The sequence below is a fragment of the Piliocolobus tephrosceles genome, chromosome 1 (genome assembly GCF_002776525.5).
Source record: "Piliocolobus tephrosceles isolate RC106 chromosome 1, ASM277652v3, whole genome shotgun sequence".
Lineage (NCBI taxonomy): Eukaryota > Metazoa > Chordata > Mammalia > Primates > Cercopithecidae > Piliocolobus > Piliocolobus tephrosceles.
Window position 1 is genome coordinate 1,289,350 of NC_045434.1, and position 16,111 is coordinate 1,305,460.

A 16,111-nucleotide genomic window follows, 5' to 3' on the forward strand; every position below is an offset into this window, starting at 1 on the left:
CACTTTGGGAGGCCGAGGCAGGCTAATTGCTTGAGCACAAGAATTTGAAACCAGCCTGGGCAACATGGCAAAACTCTGTCTCCACAAAAAATACAAAAAGTAACTAGGTGTGGTGGTGCGCACCTGTGGTTCAAGCTACTTGGGAGGCTTAGGCAGGAGGTTCACCTGAGCCTGGGAGGTCGAGGCTGCAGTGAACCTCCATCACGCCACTGCACTCCAGCCTGTGTGACAGTAAGACCCTGTCTAAAAACAGAAACAACAAAAAAGAATCTAGAATGTTAAAGCTGAAAGAGACACGGTAAGTTTCCAGAGCCCTCCTTTGGCCAGGGGGGACAACTTAGTTAAATGTTTTATCTGAGGTCACAGAGTTTGGGCTGAACCGAGTTTCCTGCAACCTCATTCAGTTCTGGGACTGATCTGCGGTTGCCGCGGCAGGCGAGGACGCAGAGCAGGGACCGTGAGTGCCTTGCCCTCAGACTGCCTCAGCAGGGCGGCGGTGAAGCCACACTGCTCACCACAGTCCTCCGGTGGCTTCAAGCTGGAGGAGGAGTAAGCCTCAGACGGGACAGTCTGAGAATACTGAATGAGTGAGTGGTTTTGTCATTGTTTTTGGCAGGATGGAGGTGAATGAAATTTTTCTGAGCTGGGTTTTCAGAAGCAGGAAGCAGCCAATACTTTTCTGCATCTTACGGCTGAATGGGAAGACGTTTCTGACGAAAGCATGGCTGAAGCAGGGCAGTTTCCTCCCCGCCTGAGCGCCTCTCAGCTCCAGGTAGAGCCTGGAGTGGCTGCTTCAGAGAGTGGGCTTTCCCCAGGCTGTGCTCAGTCTCAGGATGTGGCTGAAGAGAGGACGTCTGCTGAGCCTCAGGCCTCACAGTAACAGTGAAGTGAAGACACATCCAGAGAAGAAAACAAAGGTTTTTAAAGGAAGACCCTGGTCTGTTTTGAAATGGGGTCGGGGAGAAGGGACTTTGTGAGAGGAGGACTTCCCTTGCCTGGAAATGCCTAGGAGCCACTCTTGCCACCCATGCCCTCTCCTTTGCCCAGTCAGAGCCACCGCAGCCACCAGCCCCATTGAAAACGGGCTTAGGAAAGTCCAGGACGCCATGGCTCTGCTGCCCTGTGACCCTCACAGCCCCCTTTCTGTCTCCTCAGAGGGGCAGCTATCTTTGCAATCCCAAAGCATCACTTTTGGGATGGGTTTAATCCAACCGTGCTGCAGTAGAGGCTCAGGCAGGGTCCAGGTCTGCATATGGTGGTGCATCCTAGTCCATAGTTGTCTTGATAACTGAATTGACTTTCTGGCATAAGTCATGGAAACACCACTTGTGCACCACTAAGTTGGGGGTATTCAGTTCTCCCACCTCCAATCTCCAGTCTGCCTGTCTGCTTTCCAGAGAGGTCTGCAAGTGCTCGCTAGGGAGATGCAGGGGTGGGCCCTGCCTGGATTCCATTCTCAACACTGCTGCGTGGCTCTGAGCAATTTCCTAGGAGTCTGTAGAAGCAGCTCCAGGGCACCGCCCTGGGGCTGCCTGGGCAGAGGTGCAGCTGCGCCTGCAAGCCCTTAACCTGAGCTGGGGGGATGGAGGGGTGAGGCAGGGGAGTGGCGAGGGGCACTTTTTCTTCAAGATTTAACTGTACCTCAAGCTGCTTTCCTTCTGGTAGATGATGATCAGGCCAGCAGAACAAGACTTAGGAGCCTTCCTATGACTGGGAAGAAGAGACTTGAATTATTCACCATTTACCTCCCGTGGCACCTGCTGAAACGCCAGGCCCTCTTGGAAGAGCTTGGCACATGGCGGCTCACTGAATCTTCATGATCACCCTGCAAAGGAGGCACAGTCATCATGCCCGTTTTACAGATGGGCCATACAGTAATATAAGAAGTTGCTGAGGGACACGCAGCAGACCCAAGATTTCAATTCAGGCAGCCTGGCCAGAGTCTGGGCATTTCATAGTGCGTGGAGCTGTTATATACTAACAGAGTAATTAAAGGCATTGAAAGGTTCTTGTATTGGTTCAAACTCCAAGAACGTGCCAACAAACAACACGAGGCCGTGTGGAGCAACACGCTGTTTTCATGAGCACCTGGGTGCCGGCAGGCTGAGGCCTAAAGTGGTGTCAGCACCAAATGAGGACAGGGCAGGGGTTTTACAGTCTCCTGCAAACAGGAAGGGTCCCAGTCTGACATGACTGCTACGTGGTACCCGGATGGCCTCTATCTCCATCCTCAGGGGTCGGTGTCTTCCGGCCAGCCCTCTTCCTGCTTCTGCTGTCTCAATGACGCATGCTGCTGGCGCAAGTGGCCTTGCGCCTTGGGACTGGGCCTGAGAAGGGAGGAGTTCTTCATCCCCCCAAGCTTTCAGGCCCCGGGGAGAATCTTTCATTCCTGTCTGTTTGTCTTTTGTAGAAGAGGGAAGAGGGACGACTTTCTCAATAACTACTTCAGGCATGACATAGCGGGTGGTGTGGGCACCTCGGAAACAAAAGAAAAAACTTAATTTTGGGGATTCTTTTTTTTTTTGAGACGGAGTCTCGCTCTGTCGCCCAGGCTGGAGTGCAGTGGCCAGATCTCAGCTCACTGCAAGCTCCACCTCCCGGGTTTACACCATTCTCCTGCCTCAGCCTCCTGAGTAGCTGGGACTACAGGCGCCCATCACCTCGCCCGGCTAGTTTTTTGTATTTTTTAGTAGAGACGGGGTTTCACCGTGTTAGCCAGGATGGTCTCGATCTTCTGACCTCGTGATCCGCCCATCTCGGCCTCCCAAAGTGCTGGGATTACAGGCTTGAGCCACCGCGCCCAGCCAATTTTGGGGATTCTTGAGACGGGTTGGCATCCACAGTGCCGTTGTAGCAGGAGCATGGTCTGGATCGTCTGGCAGTTTACTGTGGTTTCAACAAGAGTTTTAATGGCTTTCATTATCAGTGGGATAACACGGGAGAAACAGGAGGACCCCAGTGGTGAAGATGCCCATCCCTACCAGCGTTTTACATCCTCCTAAATAATAGAACCACCCCCTAGAAGGTTTGCCGGGTCCCATCCCTTCCAGGTTTGGACTAGACCTTGGGCTACTTTTCCGGTGTTTGAGGCGATTTCTAGAACCGCTTTTCCGTTATCTAAGACCGCAATTGGAGATATTAAACTTACCACAGACCCCACCCTCTTCTGCTAGGAAGTGTCTAGTGACAGCCTGTGTTGATAAATTGCCGCGCACATTTGGTTTTGTTGTTGCGCGAACATTTCCAGGGCTGAGGCGGTTTGATTGGTGATGGTCTCTAGAGCAGCCTGTGGTCTGATTATTCTATTTAGCGTGTATATGGGATGACCTTGTGAACCATCCTCTGCCCGGCTGGCAGGACTGTAATATTTGATGATCCCTGGTGGAGGCCACTTGTCCTCTTGCCGTCTTCGGCATCCTCCTACCTTTTTACAACCCGTTTTCCTCTGTTTAAGTTATACGCAGGGATTCCGAGGGTGTCGGGGTTTTCCGACGTAAAGGCAAAGAGGTTTTGGGAATCAGGGTGTAAAGGAATTGTGAAAAAAGCATCCTTTAGGTTTAGAACAGAAAAATGGGTGGTATTGGAGGGAATTGTGGAAAGTAAAGTATAGGGGTTAGGAACTACTGGACATACTGGGAGTACAGCTTGGCTAATGAATCTGAGGTCCTGAACTAAGCGGTAGGTTCCATCTGTTTTTTTAACAGGTAGAATTGATGTGTTAAAAGGGGAGTCTGTTGGCTGGAGTAGGTGACTGGCGAGGAGGCGAGAAACGACAGGGCTTTAGGCCTATGAGAGCTGGTTGGGGGTGGGATACTGCTTCTGTGAGAGGAACTGGGGGCTCTTTAAGAGTAATGCAGATGGGGGTGTGGTGTTTTGCGACTGAGGGTGTGGAAGTATCCCAAACTATGGGGTTAATTACGGATGGGGGATAAGGAAAGGTTGCATGTTTTAGGTGGGAGGTTGGAGGAGTAGAAGAAAGCTAGAAGTGCCGGAGGGGTCCGGGTGGATGCGTTGGGTACCATGGAGAATGTGGAAGTGGAGAGTAGTGTAGAGTTTTGAAAGGATGTCTCTGCCTAGAAGTGGAGTTGGGCATGAGGGCAGGACTAAGAGTGAGTGAAGGAAAAGGCATGAAGGGAGCAGAAGAGTGGAGGGGTGGTTCAGAGTTTGGAGACTTGTCCATCAATTCCTACAACAGAGACTTGGGAGGACTGGGTGGGTCCTGAAAAATTAGGTAAAGCAGAGTATGTTGCCCTGGTATTAATTTAAAAAATATACTGGCCTACCTGCCACCATCAGGGTTACCCTTGGCTCAGATGAAGTGATGGTAGCTGCCGGGGCGTCCATTCCAGGGCACCATCAGTCTTCAGCAGCAAGGCAGATGAGATCTGAGTAGGAGGTTTTGGCTGGCTCAGGAAGGGATGGGGGCGGTCCTTACAGGGGCCGCTCACAGTCCAACTTCCAGTGGGGTTTTCCGCAGAGGGGGCATGGCCTGGTGGGCTTACCCGGGTTTGGGCATTGTCTGGACCAGTGGCCTACATTTCCGCACTTGAAACAGGCGCCAGGTGGAGGTGGATTACCAGGAGGCTTCCGTGTAGAGCCACAGCCCCGTGGGCCTGCAGGGCCCCTGACGGCAGAGGCAAGCATTTGGAACTGCCTGTTTTTGCCTTTTATTTTCCTTATCATGATTGTTAAAGACTTTGAAAGCTAAATTAAGAAGGCTAGTTGTGGAGTTTGAGGGCCGTCGTGAACCTTCTGAAGCTTGTGCCAGATATCAGGGGTGGATTGGGAGATGAACCGAAGGTTAAAAATAGTAGTTCCTCTTGGGCTGGCTGAGTCTAGGTTGGTATACGTTCTCATGGCTTCAGTTAAACGACACAGAAAAAGGGCTAGGTTTTCGTCGGGACTGTGGGTGATTTCTGAAAGTTTTTCATAGTTGACTGCTTTATGGGCCCCATTTTTGAGTCCTGCAGGAGACACACAGTCACGTGGTCTCGATGGCGGCGCCCAGAAGCCCCGTCTTGATAATTCTAGAGGGGGTCCTGGTTGGGGACTGCCTCTGTGCCAGGAGGCTGGGCGGGAGCCTGGTGATGAATTGTATCTGCAGGTGCCTGAGGGTGACGGTGGAAGAGAGGATAAAGTAGAGGTCATGCAAGGTTAGTTCATAAGACTGGGTGAGGTATGAAATTCTCTACTATAAGAGGTAGGGTCTTCTGGAAATGAACCGAGTCTTTTGTGGATTCGAGAGAGATGAGTGAGGGAGAAGGGAACCTGAACTCTAACAATACCTTCAGTTCCTGCTACTTCCTGCGGGGGGCACTGAGCACAGGCACGGAAGTAAGGGCGGGGCAAAGATGGCGCCTGAGCGAGTGTAGGCTGGAGAGAAGGCAGAACCTGGAAGTGGTTCCTGCTGAGGGTTTGAAGGGGGAAGCGGGGTTGAGTTAACAGGCAGTGGAGGCTAGATAGGGGTGTGAGGTGGCAAGAAGGGTTTACAAGCCTCCGGAGAGGGCGATGGGGGAGGAGAATGGGTGCAGGCGATACTAAAATTGTCCTGAGGAGGGGATGGTGTGGGAAAGGAAGTGGATACTGCTGACGGGAAGATGGCCGCTGCGAAGATACAGAGGCGGCCTGGGGGCGTTAAAGAAAACGGTTGAGAGGGAGAGGGAGGAGCTGGGAGGGGTGGGCAGCAGTCTGCTGGATCACACGTGGAAAAAGAGGTAGGGCTGGGAGGAGAAATGCGATCAAGGCGGGGAGAATGGAGGAGAAGAGACAGGTGAGCAAGAACTGCAGAGGTGGGGTTGTGATCTGAGTGCAAAAAGGCCTGGACATAAGGACATAAGGAATTTCTCCCCATTTCTCCAGTCATCAGCAGTAATTGCTTAAATCAGTTAAAACTGCAAAGTTGAATGTTCCATTTGCGGGCCATTTGGACCCGTTATCTGATCTGTGCTGCGGCCAGGCTGAATTGAAAAACAGACAAGGCGCTTAAGGCAGACATCTGGCCTGAGGCCTAAGGTTTGCAGGTTTTTATAGGGCAGCCTGGCGGGCTGTCCTTTGGAATGGAAGACTGAGAATTTCCCGTAACAGAGGGTAGGCTCTGGAGAACAATGAACAGGAGACCATCCTGGACAGCCCGAGGGAGAAGATAAAAGGAGCGATCATCACCCCCGCCTTTTTCGTCCTGGAACGGGATCAAATGGTTTAGAGGCGACCCCCTAAGACCAGATGATCAGCCAGTGCCTGGCACATGCCGGAGCCTTCCTGGACCAACGTTGGATTTCCCGCCGGAGAAACCAAGAGAGGCCGTGAGGATTTTTCCCTGTTAACCGGGCTCCCGGGAAACTTACAGGTAGGTGAGATCAGTGACGGATGTGCGTGCACAGAGAGGCGACTGGAGGCTGAGGAGCTTCCTTTGTCCCACTGCTGTGGCTGGCTCTCCGGGGTGCAGGGGTAGGTCCACGGGGGACGCAGACCTGAGCCCCTCCAGGGTTTCGGCACCAGATTAAAGTATCATTTGAACCCCGGGAGCGCGCCAACAAACAACAGGAGGTGGTGTGGAGCAACACGCTGTTTTATTGGGCACCTGGGTGCAGACGGGCTGAGGCCTAAAATGGCATCAGCACCAAATGAGGATGGGGCAAGGGTTTTATAGTGTCCTGTAAGCAGGAAGTGTCCCATTCTGACGGGACTGCTATGTAGTACCTGAATGGCCTCTCCCCATCCTTCGGGGTACGTGTCTTCCGGCCAGGGTGTCTTCCAGCGGGCTCTCGTCCAGCTTCTGCTATCTTGCTGACCCACGCTCTGGCGCAAGTGGTCTTGAACTTTGGGACTAGGCCTGAGGAGGGAGGAGTTATTCATCTGCTTAAGCTTTCAGGCCCCCGGGAGAATCTTTCAGGCATAAAGTAATGAACACTGATAAATGATTTTTAAATTACCACAGTGATAAGGGCTACAGATTAGGAATACATAGAGAATGTATCAGGGAATTTTCTCTTAGTCTGTAGGGCAGAGAAGCCTTCCAAGAGAAGTAACTTTGAAAGGCAGAAGTGGAAGATGAAGAAAAGGCAGCACAGGAATGGGATGAGGCAGGGCTGTCCATGGCTGGATGGACTTCAGGAGGACCCATGTAGCTTTGGGAACAAGGGACAGAGTGGCAACAAATCTTGTTGGAATGTACGTTGAGGCCCTATCACAGCAGGGAGGTAGCATAACCAGGTTTACATTTTTACTTTATTTATCTTTTGAGACAGGGTCTCACTGTCTCATCCAGGCTGGAGTGCAGTGGCACCATCATAGCTCATTGCAGCCTTGAACTCCTGGACACAAGCTATCTTCCTACCTCACCCTCCCAAGTAGCCGGGACTACACGCATGCTCCACCATGCCTGGCTAATTTTTAAATTTATTTTTTGTAGAGACAAGGTTTCACCATGTTGCCCAAGCTGGTCTTGAACTCCTGGCCTCAGTCTCCCGAAGTGCTGCGATTACAAGTGTGAGCCACCTTGCTGGCCGAGGTTTGTATTTTTAAAGGTGGCTCTGCTGCAGTGGGGTGCAGAGGAGAGAAAAATGGGGTACAGAAGGATAATGGGGTACGGGGGAGGGGACAGTGGGGAACAAGGGAGAAGATGGTGGGGTGCTGGGGAGAGGGCAGCGCTGAGGGATTTCGGGTGAGCGTCAAGGCCACTGAGCTAGGACAGGTGAAATTCCAGCACGGAGCAGTCTGGAGGCAACCACATGGGTGAAGAGAAGTACAGAGATTTGAGAAGTATTTGGGTGGCAAGCTGGGAGGCAAACTTCCAGGTTTCTACATGAACACAGGGGCGATGTCTTGGGGAGGAAGGAATATTGCAGCAGGAGTTCGGTGTGGAACATGCAGAGCGAAAGGGTAGCCATGGCGGGACACAGCTGAACATGCAAATCCAAAGAACAGAGAGAGGTTTAGGCTGCTGGGAAAATGTTGGGGGTCTTGCCCTGTTGCTGTAATTGAGGTTGTCAGAGTACGTGAGGTGGTCAGGGAAGAAAGCACTCACAGACAAGTGGCCGGGCGCGGTGGCTCAGGCCTGTAATCCCGGCACTTTGGGAGGCCAAGGTGGTGGATCACTTGAGCCCTGGAGTTCGAGACCAGCCTGGGCAACATGGCAAAACCTCATCTGTATAAAAAGTACAAAAATTAGCCGGGTATGGTGGCGTGTGCCTGTAGTCCCAGCTACTCTGGAGGGTGAGGTGGAAGGATTGTTTGAGCCCAGGAGGCGGAGGATGCACTGAGCCCTTGATTATGCCACTGTACTCCAGCCTGGGGTGACAGAGCAAAAACCTGTTTTGAGATGGTTTGGCTCTGTGTCCCCACCCAAATCTCATCTCAATTTGTAATCCTCGTGTGTTGAGGGAGGAACCTGTAATCCCCATAGGTCGAAGGGGGCAGGTGATTGGATCATGGGGGTGTCCCCATGATAAACAAAGGGTTGGAGAAATAAATGGGGAGTAGATATCACCTGTGCAGAGCTCCAAATGATTTACATAGATGATCTGTCCTCGAGGAGTGGGAGCATAACACTGCAGCCCTTAGGTATGGATTGTTTATAGTGACTGCCTCTCCATCTACACAGTGTGGAAAGGAGGAAAGAGTCACTGTATAATGGACAGATCTGACATTACCTGAGGCAGGTGACCAAGGCCATAATCAACAATGATAAGTCAAGTTGACAGTTTGAACCCTTCAGAATGAAGTGCTGAGAAGGGCACTTTACCTCCGTGGTCTTCTAACCCCAAAACTTCCTCCCCCAAAACTCTCATCTAACCATGAGAAAATCATCAGACAGACTGGGCAAAGTGGCTCATGCCTGTAATCCCAGCACTTTGGGAGGCTGAGGGAGGAGGATCACTTGAGCCCACGAGTTCCAGACCAGCCTGGGCAACATAGTGAGATCTCGTCTCTATTTAAAAAAAAGAAAAAAGAAAATCATCAGACAAACCTTGACTGAGGGATATTTTACAAAATACCACAATACCTCAAAACGATCAAGGTCATCAAAAACAAGAAAGTGTGAGAAACTGTCAGTCAAGGAGAGACTAAGGAGGCAGGACAGCTGGGTGCAAGGAGGCATCCTAGATCGATGTCCCAGAACAGTAAAGAGACGTGAGGTGAAAACTGAGGAAATCTGAACAAAGCATGGCCTTTAGTTAATAACGTATCTATATTGATTCATTAATTATAACATATACCCAACAAATACATTAATAAAATACTAATAATAGAAGAAACTGAGTGTAGAGTTTATGGGAACTCTCTGTATTACCTTACCAATTTTTCTGAATGTCTAAAGCTCTCTTCTAAAAACTAAAGTTTACTTTTTAAAAAACTGATGTGAAATTTTTCTATGGCATCCTAACATATCGTTTGCAATTCCCATAGTGGGGAATTAATGAGATAATTTTAGGTTGGCAAATGGATGTAGCATTAAAAACATTAAGTTATATACTGAAAAGTTGTTCTTTTCTTCCACTCTTCTGGTGAGATCACACAGTGAGCCTTCTTCAGTGCCAGGATGTCTTCATGGCTTCTTTGACACTTACTAATCTCCATTATTTAATGAAGACAAACTCATAGACCTGGCTGGACTCCAGTGTCTACAGTTCAATAGCATTGCTTTGAGTTCATCTTCAGGCACCATTTTTTTTTTTTTTTTTTTTAGACGGAGTCTCGCTGTCTCCCAGGCTGGAGTGCAGTGGCTTGATCTCAGTTCACTGCAAGCTCTGCCTCCCGGGTTCATGCCATTCTCCTGCCTCAGCCTCCTGAGTAGCTGGGACTACAGGCACCTGCCACCATGCCCCACTAATTTTTTTTTTGTATTTTTAGTAGAGATGGGGTTTCACTGTGTTAGCCAGGATGGTCTCGATCTCCTGACCTTGTGATCCGCCCGCCTCAGCCTCCCAAAGTGCTGAGATTACAGGTGTGAGCCACCACTCCTGGCCCTTAGACGCCCTTTCTTTATGGCAAATGCTACCGGTTGTCCTTTTGTATGAGCAATCTGAAGCTTTCTTTGAAGAACTTGATTACAGCTATTAAAAGGAAGAACATCAAGTATACTGGCTGACAATGGTTACTTTTACCTGAGCCCTGCGAGTGTGAATTAAAACAATCCTCCTACCCTTTGTGTCCTGGAAATGGCTGCCAGCTGATAACTTATGGGTCCAAATTAACTACCTGGAGAAGGTTTTATGATTCGTGGCTTACATCCTGTCCCTGAGTTAAAAATCTTTGCGTTGAGTTCCTCAAATCTCATCGTGCCTTCCATTCCATTCCAAAACAAAAACAAACAAACAAAAAATACTTAAGATTTAAAAAATAAATAAATAAAAAATGACATACCTTTCTCACAATTTGTGGACAGAGGACAGACAGATCTCAAAGTCATCCCTCTGCTCACTGAGACAAATGCGAATCTGATGGCTTCCTTTGGAAAGGCTAATCAGAAACTCAAAAGAATGCCACGCTTTGTCTCTTATCTACCTATTACCTGGAAGCCCTCTCCTCGCTTCAAGTTGTCCTGCCTTTCCAGGCTGAACCAATGAACATTTTATACGTGCTGATTGATGTCCTATGCCTCCCTAAAATGTATAAAACTGAGCTGTGCCCCGATCACCTTGGCACATGTCATCAGGGCCTCCTGCGGCTGTGTCATGGGTGTGTCCTCAACCTTGGCAAAATCCACTTCCTAATTGGCTGAGACTCAGATACTCTTGGATTTACAAAACATTTATCAAAATTATGTCTGCCTCCACGGCCTTAATTTCAGTTGACACAGCAAAGAACTTCCCTTCCTCACATGACTTAGAGAGGGCTTGAAGATGCACCCTTGTTGACCTGGCATAAGACCACACACAGAGCTTCCGAATTCTCACTCATTGTCCCACAAATGATTAGGCTGACTACCTGTACTCACTGATCCATCAGAACAGAGTACTCGTTAGCCAAACTCTCCTCCCAGGCCCCTGATCCTGGACCCACCCTCAGCCTGGGGCAGCAGACAGCCCCTCCCGAGAACAGGCTGGAAGCCTGGTAAAACATTCTCTATCTACTCTCCATTCACCCCACCTCCCATCCCTCCCTTCATTAGGCTCCTCCCATTTCCCCCGTACTTCATTCTTCCTAGCTTTAGTCACTCTTCCCTCTAGAAGAAAAACCCCTTTCGGCCGGGCGCGGTGGCTCAAGCCTGTACTCCCAGCACTTGGAGAGGCTGAGACGGGCGGATCACGAGGTCAGGAGATCGAGACCATCCTGGCTAACACGGTGAAACCCCGTCTCTACTAAAAGTACAAAAAACTAGCCGGGCGAGGTGGCGGCGCCTGTAGTCCCAGCTACTCCGGAGGCTGAGGCAGGAGAATGGCGGGAACCCGGGAGGCGGAGCTTGCAGTGAGCTGAGATCCGGCCACTGCACTCCAGCCTGGGCGACAGAGCCAGACTCCGTCTCAAAAAAAAAAAAAAGAAAAGAAAAACCCCTTTCTACGCAACCTTTGAGATGCTGGCAGATTTCATGGTGGGCGTGTTGAAATAGTCCCCCTCTTCCTATGACAACAGCCCCTTCCCCTTCCTCTTGCAATAATCCTTTTCTAAAAAGTGACTCTTACCAAGTCTGGAGTTTTTTTTTGTACTTGACACAGTACAGGTGGTATTCGCAGTGGCGATATGATGAAAGTGGTCTGTGAATAAATTAAGAATCAGGAATGCTGTGGTCGTAAGACAAAACAAGACAGTGGTTTGGGGAGATATCTTCCCATACTCATTTTGAATCTTTGCTGTGCAGCTGGATGCTGTAATAATCGTGAGCTCATGTCTTTGTCACACAGGCTCAAAAAAGCACCTGGATCTGGGAGGTGCTTAATAATATTCTGGGTGTGGTGGTGCAAGCCTGTAGTCCCAGCTACTCAGGAGGCTGAAGTGGAAGGAGAGTTTAAGCCCAGAGTTCAAGTCCAGCCTGGGTCACATTGCCAGACCTCATCTCAAAAATAAATAAACAGGCCAGGTGCCGTGGCAAATACCTGTAATCCCAGCACTTTGCGGGTGGAGGCGGGCAGATCACTTGAGCCGAGTTCGAGACCAACCTGCATAATGTGTCGAAACCCAGTCTCTACTAAAAATTAAAAAAATTAGCTGGCCGTGGTGGTGAGCACCTGTAGTCAGCTACTCAGGAGGCTAAGGTGGGAGGATCGCTTGAGCCCAGGGAGTTGAGGCTGCATTGAGCCGTGATCATGCCCCTGCGTTCCAGCCTGGGCAGTGAGAGTGAGATTCTGTCTCAAACAAAAATGAATAAACATAAATAAACAAACGTGTCTAATCAACTCATCTATTTAACTAACATTGCATAAAATACACATGTACTTTTCTTTCTTTATGTCTTCTTTTTCTTTTCTTTTCTTTCTTTTTTTTTTTCTTTTTTTTCTTTTATACTAGTTCTCCCCTCTGTCACCCAGGCTGGAGTGCAGCGGCATGTTCATGGCTTACTGCAACCTTGAACTCCTGGACTCAAGCAGTCCTCCCATCTCAGTCTCTGGACTACAGGTGTGTGCCACCATACCTGGCTAGTTAAAAAAATTTTTTTGTAGAGATGAGGGTCTCGCTGTGTTGCCCAGGCTGGCCTTGAACTCCTGGGCTCAAGTGCTCCTCCTGCCTAGGCCTCTCAAAGCACTGGGATTATAAGCATGAGCCACCAGGATCGGCAGACATCCTGATTTTTAGCCCACTGTGGCCCATGTGAGATGTCTGACTCCAGAATCGCAAGATAATAAGTATATTTTATTTATATTTATTTATTTATTTACTTTGAGATGGAGTTTCATTCTTGTTGCCCAGGCTGGAGTGCAATGGCATGATCTCAGCTCACTGCAACCTCCGCCTCCCGGATTCAAGGGATTCTCCTGCTTCAGCCTCCCGGATAACTGGGATTAGAGGCATGCACCACCACGCCTGGCTAATTTTGTATTTTTAGTAGAGATGTTGTTCTCCATATTGGTCAGGCTGGTCTCGAACTCCCGACCTCAGGTGATCTGCTCACCTCGGCTTCCCAAAGTGCTGGGATTACAAGCGTGAGCCACCGTGCCCAGCCTAAATATATTTTATTTCAAACAATTAAATTTGTGGTAATTTTTATAGCATCAATAGGAAATTAATACAACACGTAGCTATAGTTATATGTGGTATATATACGTGCTATTGTATGTATAAAATGTTTTGGGGAGATTCACATAGCAATGTTAACATCATTTCCTTTGGAAAATGGAACTGAAGGTCTAGGTGATAAAAGGTCACAGGGAGATTTTTCATGTTTTGGTTTGTCCTTTTGAATTTTGAAGGTTTTTTTTAAAAATTATTTATTTATTTATTTTGAGACGGAGTCTTGCTCTGTTGCAATGATGTGATTTCGGTTCACTGCAACCTCCACCTCCTGGGTTCAAATAATTCTCCTGCCTCAGCCTCCCTAGTAGCTGGTATTACAGGCACACGACATCACGTCTGGCTAATTTTTATATTTTTAGTAGAGATGGGGTTTTGCCATGTTGACCAGGCTAGTCTTGTACTCCTGACCTCAAGTGATCTGCTTGCCTCGGCCTCCCAAAGTATTGGAATTACAAGTGTGAGCCACCGCGCCCAGCCTGAGTACTCTTTTTTTATTTTTTTTTTGGAGGTGGAGTCTCGCTCTGTTGCCCAGGCTGGAGTGCAGTGGCGCCATCTCAGCTCACTGCAGCCTCGACCTCCCAGGTTCAAGCGATTCTCCTGCCTCAGCCTCCTGAGTAGCTGGGATTACAGGCACATGCCACCATACCCGGCTAATTTTTGTGTTTTTAGTAGAGATAGGGTTTCACTATGTTGGTCAGGCTGGTCTTGAACTCCTGAGCTCAGATAATCCACCTGCCTCGGCCTCGCAAAATGCTGGAATTACAGGCATGAGCCACAGTGCCCAGCCCCTGAGCACATTTTTAAACACTGAATTAAATTTTAAAACTTTTTTTGTTGTTGTTGAGAGGGAGTCTTGCTCTGTCGCCCAGGCCAGAGTGCAGTAGCATGATCTCGGCTCACTGCAACCTCCGCCTCCCGGGTTCAAGAAATTCTCCTGCCTCAGCCTCTTGAGTAGCTCAGACTACAGGCGCATGCCACCACGCCTGGCTATTTTTTATTTTATTTATTTATTTATTTATTTATTTATTTATTTATTTATTTATTTATTTTTGAGACGGAGTCTGGCTCTGTCGCCCAGGCTGGAGTGCAGTGGCCGGATCTCAGCTCACTGCAAGCTCCACCTCCTGGGTTCACGCCATTCTCCTGCCTCAACCTCCCGAGTAGCTGGGACTACAGGCTCCCGCCACCTCGCCCGGCTAGTTTTTTGTATTTTTTAGTAGAGACGGGGTTTCACCGTGTTAGCCAGGATGGTCTCGATCTCCTGACCTCGTGATCCGCCCGTCTCGGCCTCCCAAAGTGCTGGGATTACAGACTTGAGCCACTGCGCCCAGCCTTATTTTTGTATTTTTAGTAGAGACAGGGTTTCACCATGCTGGCCAGGCTGGTCTCAAACTCCTGACCTAGTGATCCACCCACCTCAGGCTCCCATATTGCTGGGATTACAGACGTGAGCCACCATGCCTAGCCTGAAAAACTTTTTTATACAAAACTTAGCCGGGCATAGTGGCGTGCACCTGTAATCACAGTTACTGACTGAATGGAAATCAGCCTGACTGCCAGGCTGATACGGGCAGATCTCTTGAGTCTGGGAGTCCGAGGCTGCTGTGAGCTGAGATCGTGCCACTAATCTCCAGCCTGGGTGACAGAGCAAGACCTTGTTCCTTTTTTTTTTTTTTTTTTTGAGACGGAGTCTCGCTCTGTCACCCAGGCTGGAGTGCAGTGGCCGGATCTCAGCTCACTGCAAGCTCTGCTTCCCGGGTCCCCGCCATTCTCCTGCCTCAGCCTCCCAGGTAGCTGGGACTACAGGCGCCGCCACGTTGCCCGGCTAGTTTTTTGTAGTTTTTAGTAGAGACGGGGTTTCACCATGTTAGCCAGGATGGTCTCGATCTCCTGACCTCGTGATCCGCCCGTCTCGGCCTCCCAAAGTGCTGGGATTACAGGCTTGAGCCACCGCGCCCAGCTAAGACCTTGTTTCAAAACAAACAAAAAACCTACTTTCTTCTTGGTGGATTTCTCTGCTGTATGTCCTAGGCAATCTCTATCCCTTCAGCCTTAAAGGGTAAATGTACTTAAATTGCCCTAGGCAATCTCTATCCTTTCAATGTTAAAGCGAGAATGTACTCTTCCAGTGCTGTGGTTTGAATATGGCTTGTCCCCACAAAAACTCATGTTGAAACCTGATTCCCAATGTGGCAGTGTTGAGAAATCGGACCTTTAGGAGATGATGGTACCGTGAAGGCTCTGCTCTCGTGAATGAATTACTTATTCTTGGATTACCTGATTAACGGGTTATCATAGGAATGGAGCTGGCAGCTTAATAAGTAAAGGAAGAGAGACCTGAGCTATTGCACTCAGCCCTCTTGCTTTGTGATGCCCTGCCCTACCTCGTAACTCTGCAGTCTCCACTAGAAAGAAGGTCCTTACAAGGTGCAGCCCCCCACTCCATTCAGTTCAGTCTACTCCAGCTCACTCAACTCCTCTCCATTCCATTTCACTTATTCCGTTCTACTCCATTTGTTTCCATCCCATTGCATTCCATTCTGTTCTATTCTAGTCTATTCTATTCTGTTCTATTTCATTTCACACCACTCCACTTCATTTTGTCTTTTTCTATCCTATGCTACCCCTTTCTACTCCACTCTATTTCATTTTGCATATTCTATTCCATTTCCTTCTATACTATTTCATTTTATTCCACTCCATTCTATTCCCCTCCCTTCCATTATACTTCACTCCCTTCATTTCACTCCATCCCATTTTATTCTATTCTTTCTATTCTCTTCCATTCTTTTTCATTTTATTCCACTCTATTCCACACCACTCCATTCCATTCTATTATATTCTATTCAATTATATTCTGTTTCACTCTACTCCATCCCATTTTATCCAATTTATTATATTTTATTCAATTTCATTCTTTTTGTTTGTTTGTTTTTTGTTT